Genomic DNA, 10,645 nt, shown 5'->3' on the forward strand with positions numbered 1-10,645 from the left:
TAAAAGCATGAGTGCTTTTGGTGAGGAGAAGTGGAGAACCAATTTAGACCACCACAGAAATGATTTCTCCTGAATTCAGGATATAAATATTATTCAACTATGTACTTTATGAATATATGAACAAATTACTGAAGTGAGTATTCTTTTTTTTTAAATTTTTTTTTCAACGTTTTTTATTTTATTTTTGGGACAGAGAGAGACAGAGCATGAACGGGGGAGGGGCAGAGAGAGAGGGAGACACAGAATCGGAAACAGGCTCCAGGCTCTGAGCCATCAGCCCAGAGCCTGACGCGGGGCTCGAACTCACGGACCGCAAGATCGTGACCTGGCTGAAGTCGGACACTTAACCGACTGCGCCACCCAGGCGCCCCTGAAGTGAGTATTCTTAAAGAACGTGTTTTTAAACAATATTTCGTGGGTTTTCCAAACTTCAACATATTATTTGTAAGTAGAATTATATATTTATAGTCTATATAAATCAGGTATGTTCAGGAATTTTAAGAGTTCAATAAAAGTGCAATACACAGAAAATATTGGGAGAAAATTCCCCAAAGGGTAAGCATTATAAATTACTAGTGAAAAATACCTGAAAACAAAACGAAAAAAAAATATTAGGAGGAAATACTAGTATCTAACTCAGGCTCTAGGTAAAAAGGAATTTGTGGAAAGAACACCATGAAAATATACACAGAAAATTGTAGTTCCTAAGCCTTGCTTTTTTATAATTGAATTCCTGGAGAATTGTTCCAGGAATTGATTCCTGGAGAATCGTTCAAGAGCTAGTACATGACATTTGGGGGAAAAAAAATTCAAATATTCTCTAGAAATGTTGAACCAGAATTTGAAGTATTCTGTATATGAGTCCAAATGTTATCCATTCCTGCCCTTTTGAAAACTCTAGAACCCTTTTATTTCCTCAGTACCATCGAAGAGTAGCATCAAGTATTGGTTAAGAGTAAAGTTGCACTCAGCTCCACATCCTATTACCTGAATGAATGGATAATTTCTTAGCTCTCTGTACCTCAGTTACTGCCTATCAAATGGGGAAATAGTATCTATCTCATAAGGTTATGGAATCATAACCTAAGTACATACAAAATACATAGAATGGTGTTTAACTCATAATAACCATTCAAATATTATTAGACTACAATCTGGTTTATTTGATGTCCTTTCAAAACAGCATTAGTTTTTGTATATACTTGACACAGTGATAATTAAAAAGATGGTAATAGTCAATTTAATCAGTCAAGTCACTCATTCCGGAATACTTTATTTAAATTCTTTTTCATCATTTTACTTCATGGTTCAAAAACTAATAATGCTTCCCTACAGCCTAGGCCATCAGATGCAAGTCTACCCGTATTCTGAAATTGTAACTAACACCAATTTAATTATGTGGGCTCCCTTCCTTTTTACCCCCCATTATTTCCCACTTGTCTCACATGAGATTGCTCATACTTTCCTCCATGTGCCATGCCTTTGTTCATCTGTCCTACTGGCCTAAGACAGCTTCTCTCTTTCCATTCCTTCAAAGATGGTTCCAAAGCATTTTAATGAGGAGGATTTGGGCTTGGGATTTCCTTCCCCTTCACCCTTCAATCAGAAATCTATTTGACTATTTCTTTTCCCTAGAAATTTATTTGGCTATCTAATCTTTACTAGGCCCTGCCAAGTTTACAGCAGGGAGTTAGCCAGCATGGCTGCCTATCACATTGACATTACACATTTGTGAAGGAGATGGACAATGAAATAAGCAACCAGATCATAACAGGTCTGCCCAGATTGTTCCTTTCCAAGCTCTTCACAAGACCAGTTTCTTCTCGTTATGCAGGCCTCACTTCCCATATTACCTTCTCTGTTTTATCTAAAACAGCACCTGTTCTACCTACAGTGTCACATGACCTGTTGAATTTGCTTTATAGCATTTACTATTATCTGAAGGTATCTTTCCCATAGGTGGATTTACTTGTGAATAGGAGAGTTGCATAGGCGCCTCTTCTCCCCCAGCTGTCCACTGATATTAGTAATGTGGTTGTTTGGCATTGATACTGCTCAGCTCCAGTGTGGGCCCCAGTTGGCACAAATATATCAGAATCATTTCTTCATCCTTCCAAAGTGCATTGGCCAGAAAAGGGGGCAATAACCTAGGCCTAAGCCATCAGTTCAAGACATCCTCCTGACCTCAACCACACGACTCAGAGTCGAATATATGAAAGGTAAGGAAAGATCTCTCTTGCTCTGGACAGGGTGGTGCACAGACATCAAAGTCTGGAATTGCTATATCCATTTTGATGCAAGTAGGCCAATTTTATTTTTTTATTTCCAAACTGTATGCCTTCCGTTTCATTTTTGTCCCTATTGTTAGTAACTAAAACTTCCAGTAATGTTGAATCTGAGTGATGAGAGTAGATATTCTTGTGTTTCCTGATTTTAAGAGGAAAGGATTCAGTCTTTCACCATTAAGTGTGATGTTGGCTGTAGTCAATTTTGGAGAGGCTTTTTAGCTAACTGAGGTGATTATCCTCTATTTGTAATTTGCTGAAAACTTTTATCCTGAAATGGTGTTGGATTTTGTAAATTTTTCTTCCAGGCCTATTGATAGGATCATATTATTTCTTTTTCAATCTACTAATATAATGGAATACAATGACTGATATTAAATATTTAACTAGTCTTGAATACCTGGAATAAATACCACTTGTTCATAGTAGATAGTTCTTTTAATATATTACTGAATTGGGCTCACTAATACTTTTCTTCAGAATTTTTATGTGTAAATTCTTGAGAAAAATTGGTCTGTATTTTTTTTTTTTTTTTACTGTCTGATTTGAGTATCAGAGTAATTCTGGCATCATACAAGGAGTTGGGAAATGTCCCTTCCTCTTCTATTTCTGAAATAGATAGTGTAAAATTTGTAAAAATTGGTGTTAAATTTTTCTTTAAATGTTTGGTACAATTCTCCAGTGAAACCAGCTGGAGCTAGAGATTTCCATTTGGGGAGCTTTAAAAATATGAATTTGATTTAATAGTTATAGGACTTACTCAGATGATCTATATTTTACCTTGGTTCAGTTTAGGTGTAAGTTTTTAGTTTTGGAGAAACTGTTTTTTCTAGTGATATACCCTATTTTTTCTAGGTGATATACCCTATTTTATCCCTGATATTGTGGTTGGTGTCTCATTGTTTTTATTGTTGTCAGTCTTGCTAGAGAGATTGCCAGTTTTATTAATTTCTTTTGAATAACCAGATTTTATTTGATTTTCTCTATTGTTCTATTTTTTATTTCACTGATCTCTGCTCATTATTTTTTCTTCTTTGTACTTTCTTTGGGTTCATTTTGCTCTAGTCTTTTTTCACATTTTTCACATGGGAACTTAAATGGATTTGAGACCTGTCCTCATTTCTAATCTAAGATTTAGTCTATACATATTTTTCTCACACAGTTGTAGATGTATCTCACATATTTTCCTATTTATATTTTTATTTTCATTCAGTTCTATACATTGTTTTAAAATTTACTTTGAGTATTCCTCTTTCATTCATCGAATTTTTATATAGGAATTTGTTTAATTTCCATGTTTACAGATTTTCCTATTATCTTTCTGGTAATTCTTTCTAGCTAAACATCAGTATAGTCAGAGAACACACTCTGTATGATTTCAACTCTATTAAATTTCTTAAGGTTTGTTTTATGTCCTAGGATATGGCCTATCATGATGAATTTTTCCTTGGTGCTTGAAAAAATATGTAGTATGCTGTTGTTGGGTTCGGTGTTAAACTATCTACATAAATTTAAACTTCTTGATTAATTGTGTTGTTCAGTTCTATGTCCTTGCTGATTTTCTGTCTAGTAGTTCTATCAGTTGCTGGGAGGAGATTCAAGTCCTCAGCTATGATTTTGGATTTGGCTACTTCTCCTCTCAACTTCATTAGTTTGTACTTCATGTATTTGGAAGGCATGGTTGTTTGGTGCCTATGTATTTAGGATCATAGGTCTTCCTCGTAAAGTGATTTTTTTACCTAATGTATCTTGTCCCTATTTGTCTTTAGTAATTTTCTTTGTTCTGACCTCTATATTACTGGATATTTATATATTCCTTCCTCCTTGTTTTGGATAAATGTTTGCACAGGGTGTTGTCTTCCATCCTTTTAGTTTTAACCTAACTGCACCTTTGAATTTGAAATCAGTTTCTTGTAAACAACAGGTATTCAGGCCATGTCTTAAATACTTCCCATCAAACTCTCTTTTGGTTGACATTTCTGGTAATTATTCACATTTCAGGTAATTATTCATATGTTAAGGCTATCATTTATTATTTGTTAACTGATTCTCATTCCTCTGTTTCTCTTTTCCTTTCTTCCTATGGATTGCCTGAACAATTTTTAGTATTTCGTCTTGATTTATTTGTAGTTGTTTTTGTTTGTTTGTTTTTGTTTTCTTTGAATAGCTTTCATGGTGGTTATTTCAGGTATTATAATATACAAATGTTATTCATCATGTCTACTAATATAAACATATACCACTTACCGTCAAGTGTGGAATCTTCACTTTCTTGTAGGTTCCTTTATTTTCCATACTTTATTATTTTTTAATTTTTTTTAACTTTTATTCAGTTTTGAGAGACAGAGACAGAGCGTGAGAGGGGGAGGGGCAGAGGGAAGGAGACACAGAATCGCAAGCACGCTCCAGGCTCTGAGCTGTCAGCACAGAGCCCAAGCCAGGGCTCGAATTCACGAACTGTGAGATCACGACCTGAACCAAAGTCAGACACCTAACTGACTGAGCCACCTAGGTGCCCCACTTTCCTTACTTTAAATATCACTATCTAGAATATCAGATGGTTTTAAAATTCTTGTTTCAATAATCCGATGTCATTTATAAGATTCATAAGACAAAGTCTATTATATGTGTTCATATTTTTGCTTTTTCTGTTTTTCTTTCTTCAGTCCTAATGCCTCAAGATTTTCTCTTCTATCATTTCATTCGTTTGAAGGGCTTTCTATAGATCATTTTTAAGGATAGATCTGCTAGTGAAAAATTTCTTTACTTTTCTTTCCTCCAAGAATGTTTTCATTTACCTTTAATTCCTGAAGGATAATTTTTTGGATTTGGAATCCTGAGTTCGCAGCTCCTTTCTTAACACTTGCAAAATTTTGTGCCACCGACTCCTGGACTTTGTGATTACAGATGACCAATTACTTGAATTGATGGTTACCTGAAGGTATTATGTTGCTTCTCTCTGGTTGTTTTAAAAAAAGTTAATTATGATGTGCCTTGGTGGAGATTTCTCTACTTTTCACCAGCTTGAGATTTGTTTGATCTCTTAGATCTGAAGGTTTGTGTCTTTTGCCAAGTTTGGAAATTTTTCAATAATTATTTCTTTGACTACTCTTTCAGTTTTACTTTCTCCTCTCTTTCTAGCACTTCAATGATATTAATGTTGGATATTTGTTATTATTACACAGGTACCTGGGACCTGTTATTTAGATAAGGTATACTCTGTTGATTATTCTTAAGTACATCGATTCTATTTTCTATCATCTCCAGACTATTATTAAAGTAATCCAGCAATTTTTTATTTCTGATATTAAATTTTTCTACTTTCAATATTTATATTTGCTTCCAATGGTTATTTTTTATAACTTCTGTTTCCTGAGTTTTCTTTTTTTATATAAAAGAATGTATAATTGATGTTGAAGTGTTTTTATGACAACTGCTTTAAAATTGGATCTTCAAAAATTCTAATATCTAATTTACCTCCATATTTCCATCAGTTGATTTGTTTTTCATTCAAGTTTTGATTTTCCTAGATTTTAGTATGATGAATGACTGTTGTATCGTGGAAGTTTAATATATTAAGAAACTCTGGTTCCAATTTATATTTTTATTTCATCAGTCAGTGACTGTGTTTAGCTTTAGCACACAGGTACTAACCTCATTTTGTCTTAACCTATCCTTCCAATGATAGCTTCATTTTCTGTTTTTTGAGCTGTGTGGTTTTATTTTTGTCTGCTTGGTTTATGTGTGCTACTGAGGCTCTCACTGCTCCTTGTTGGTACTGCCTAAGGCAATGGAAAAATTGGGATTTAACTAGGCCAACCTGCCTGATGTTACTCATTGGGGTAGGCTCAAAGATCCCTGCTAGTGACTCTCCTATGGAAATAAACTCCCTAATGAGATGCCTGTCCCTCACCCAGCTTATGATTATACTGTAATAAAAAAAGTCCCATTAGCAAGGCACAGAAAGTGACTTGGCTGTTGAGATCAAGCGAAGATATAAAAGGAACTTAACAAATTTTTTTTAAAAAATTTAATGTTTATTTTTGAGAGAGACAGACAGGGTGTGATTGAGGGAGGGGCAGAGAGAGAGAGGGAGACACAAAATCCTAAGCAGGCTCCAGGTTCTGAGCTGCCATCAAAAAGCCCCACACAGGGCTTGAACTCACAAACTGTGAGATCATGACCTGAGCTGAAGTCAGAAGCTCAAATGACTGAGCCATCCAGGCACCCCAAGTCATAGATCTTTTATCCCAGCTTGCTCATATGGGACTTCCAGATAATGAAAGAGGACAACTATTCAGAACCTAATCACATTAGGTGAAGACTAACCAGTCTTAAGATGGTTAATTATAAATGTATACAAAAGGAGAAAATTAACAGTGAGCTTATCAAAACCTTGGTTGGACTATACAGGAAATTCAAAAACTTACAACTACCTTTCCTCAAAATTTCTAGGATATCAAAAAAACTGTATATATTCAGTTTATCTGACGTCAGACTAATTACTAACAAAAGTTCTGATGAGTCTCCAGTAGTGGATGCCAAAATACTCTCTTTAACATTATGTTTGCCATAGAATAAACCTGACATGAAATTCAGGGTGTCTTCACTCGGTATCCAATAAGGTACCCTAATATTAGATGATACGGCTTGGGTATTAAAGAGAAACTCTTTTACACTTATTGGATAAAAGGGCACAGCATACAGTACTGTTTAGACCTGCTAATAAGCCTCTTGGGGATGACAGAATTAATTTGCAGGGATATGGATATACTACTGCAGTAGGATAAAAATGTCTGTTTAAATTTTGGAATTCATGAAAAAAAATATGTCCTGGTGGCATCTACATTACTTGAACATGTAATTAGTATGGATATAATATTTTAATGGAAATTCTTCCTCTTAACCAGGTACTAATGAAAAAAGATATAACTTTTGTCAAATGGTAACTGAAGCCTTTAGAGTTACCTAAGAGATCTCAAATGGTCAAAAACAGTATCATATACCTAGAAGACAATCAGAAATTATGCCTTAATTAAGGAAATGTTAGATTCAAATATATTAGCATTCAGAAACTCATTGTTCAAAAGCCTGGTATAGACAGTGAAGAAGGCTGATGGAATTCAGAGGCAGACAGAAAATTATGAGACTCAGTAAAACAGTATTCCCAATAGCCTCAGTTTGTGATATGATATATTATTCAACTGATACAACAAAATATAATGGTGACTGGTATTCTGTAATTAATCTGGTTAATGTGTTTTTCTCAATATCAGTTGCTATGAAGAATTGACAATGATTTAAATTTATGTGAAACTGTCCCTAGTATATATTTACTGTATTATTACAAGGATATTTGAACCCTCCCTTATAGTGTCACAATCTAATAAGGTGGGACTTAGATCTAATACAACTTGCAGTATTATAACACAATATACTGATGAAATAATTATTTCTGAAACCGAGGATTAAACTTAAAGCAATTTTATGATGGTAATCAGGGATTACCAATTAACCCTATAAAAATCCAGAATCCCATGAAGACGGTTAAGGTTTTAAGAATTACAAAGACTGAAGCAACCTGGGACTTACCAAAGACCACTAAAAGTAAATTATTTTCATCGCCTGTCTCTCGGTGTGAACAATACCCACTGAAATTTCTTGACTTTTGGGGAAATCATATCCCTGACTTTGGGGATGACTAGAATCCTTAAAGTAATTGAAAAGAGATAATATTTAATTGGGGGCCTGAACAAAAATAAGTCTTCTTAGAACTATAGAAGGCTAAAGCCAAGCTATTCTTTTATGACCACATAGTCCTAATGTTGAAATGGTATTAGAAGTGTCGGCCACCTACACACACAGCAACTGGAGTCTTTTACAAAATCTCATACCTACTACTACTTAATAGTGACTTTTGTCTTTTGGATGAGAAAATTATCAGATGTGGCTCTCTGGTATACCACTTTGGAAAGACAGTTACTGGCTTCTCATTGTTTACCTATGCAGACAGCTGAAGTATGTAAAGACTGAGGACTACAGCAAGACTTGAAATACCTATCACTATTAGTGGTTCCAGAAAACCATTCCAACAAAAAAGGGTGGTGCCCAAGTAGTTCTCTCATAAGATTAAATAGAAATGTTATATTCAAGAACATCCTGCCAGGGATTTACAAGAACGAGTCATTGAATTCCTAAACAACTAGTCCCTTTCCTCCTACGATCAATTGTAGAACTGCTCAAGGACTTGCCTGCTGCTATTGCTGAAAGGGCCTGCTTCGGACAAGTGCCTGAAGAGGTCAGGCATTTTGTCTGCTTCACAGAGGGCAATTCCAGAAGCAATGTCCATGATTCAGGGTAAAATTCAGTTACTCTCAATCTAGCAAGTAGTAAAATTCTCATGGAATAGCTAAATTACAGGCTGTTTTCTGCAATACAAAAACTAAAAACCAAAGCCCTACTACTTGGGTATAATGACTCTTGGGCATATAATCTGTCCTGCAAAATGGATCATGAAAAGATCCTTATATATGATACTGCTCTTAAAAAATCGCTATGGAAATTCTAAGGTAAGATCAAAGTAAGGCATATTGATGCTTATCAAAACAATCCTATGCCAGGAGCTGAAGGCAATTGCAATCAAGATGCTAATGCTCAGATTTGATCTCTTGAAGTGGCAACTTATGTCCATGACATGAATGGACATAGGGGAATTCAAGCCATTCAATGATCTACCAAATCGTGCCATGTACTAGTGGCCCCTACCAAAGTCAAACTTAATAATACAGAAAAAGCAAAGTGTACACTTCACCCTTGCCAGCAAGTAGTTGCCAAATACATTACTTTGACTCTTTACCTATTGCTGGAAGGAGAGGGAAGGTACTTAAATGAACAGTGACAGCACTTCATCCATATTCTAGGTCTGGGCTGGCATACCCAGTTACTGAAGCCAGTAATGCTAATACTATCAAAATACTGAATAAAAGTAAGTCAGTTCTGCTAATACCATAAAAGAACTAGGACAAACAAGAAATACTGTACCAGTTTGGCCCTCCTAGTTACAGGCCATCACATCAAAGCCTTCACTTCTCCACTCTCCTAGAGCAACAATGGGCGCCGAAACAGGAACAGCACTCACAACTGACTTTACATATTCCTTGTCATCCTTAAGGTAGGGGGTTAGTAACTGACATGGTCAATTAAAATACCTGTTTAAAATGATGGAGAGTGACAAGGGATTGAAGGGCGAGTCTACAAATTTCCTGCCTTATGTTTTGCAAGCGAATATCAAGAGAACTAATGATGTGTCTCTGTTAGATAAATTGCTATGTTTTTGCATTAAAATTGGGAATTACAGTATGAGGTATGATACAGAAGCTTACCTACAAGTCTTCTTTGCATGTAACCACAATTTTTTTCCTTCAATACCAGACCCAGAGGTCCCTAGACTACAGCCACTATTCCATAGCCTGCTAATATTCTGAAAAAATAAAGTATGTCTATTAATTAGAGCCTAACTGAAAGAATTACAAAGGAATTGATGGGATGGATTATTTCTTCCCCGTACTTTGCCAAGTTGGAGTTGACAGCAGCAAGTATTTTGTCACCTCATAAATGTGATAGTCCCATTTCTGTACAATTGCCCAATCTAATGCCCTGTAACAAGAAATGAAAGAAAAGGGGAAGTTCTGGTATGTTTCACCTTCCTACCAGCAATATGTACTTGATCAATTCCTGAACCTATCTCAGAGGGATAGGTTTACATAAAAAATAATGGTAAATGAAGGAACAGTGAGATTGGTACATAGGCAGAAGAGGTCAAAGAATGTTATATGTTACAAAAAAAGGGAAATTATAATATAATTTGGGTGCCTGAGAAAGCCTTGAAAAAAAACAATCAAAGCTCCCTTACCTTTCACTCAAAGGCACTTGGAGTGAAACTTTCTGCTAAAAATTTCTGTTTGTCTATCTACGTATTCATTTGAGAGAGGGGGAGGAAGTGCAAGCTAGGGTGAGGAGCAGAGGGAGAGAGATAGAGAATCTCCAGCAGGCTCCACACTCAGTGCAAAGCCCGACATGGGGCTCATTCCCACAACCTTGGAATTATGGCCTGAGCCCAAATCCAGAGTCAGTCTCCCAACTGACTGAGCCACACAGGCACCCCTGAAACCTTCTTTTTAAAAGAACCAAGAAATGAGCTGGATGACAGCCATTCCAAAAAACACACATTCAGGAGCTATGTCCTCAAAATAGATACTATGTTGGGACCTCTGACTGTGACCACATGAAACAATATTAATATGGTTATGTACTTGACTCTCATTTTCTGAGATGTGTCTGTTACCAAGGAATCATGAAAG

This window comes from Panthera pardus, unplaced genomic scaffold (genome assembly GCF_024362965.1).
Source record: "Panthera pardus isolate Hobbes unplaced genomic scaffold, ASM2436296v1 HiC_scaffold_8, whole genome shotgun sequence".
Lineage (NCBI taxonomy): Eukaryota > Metazoa > Chordata > Mammalia > Carnivora > Felidae > Panthera > Panthera pardus.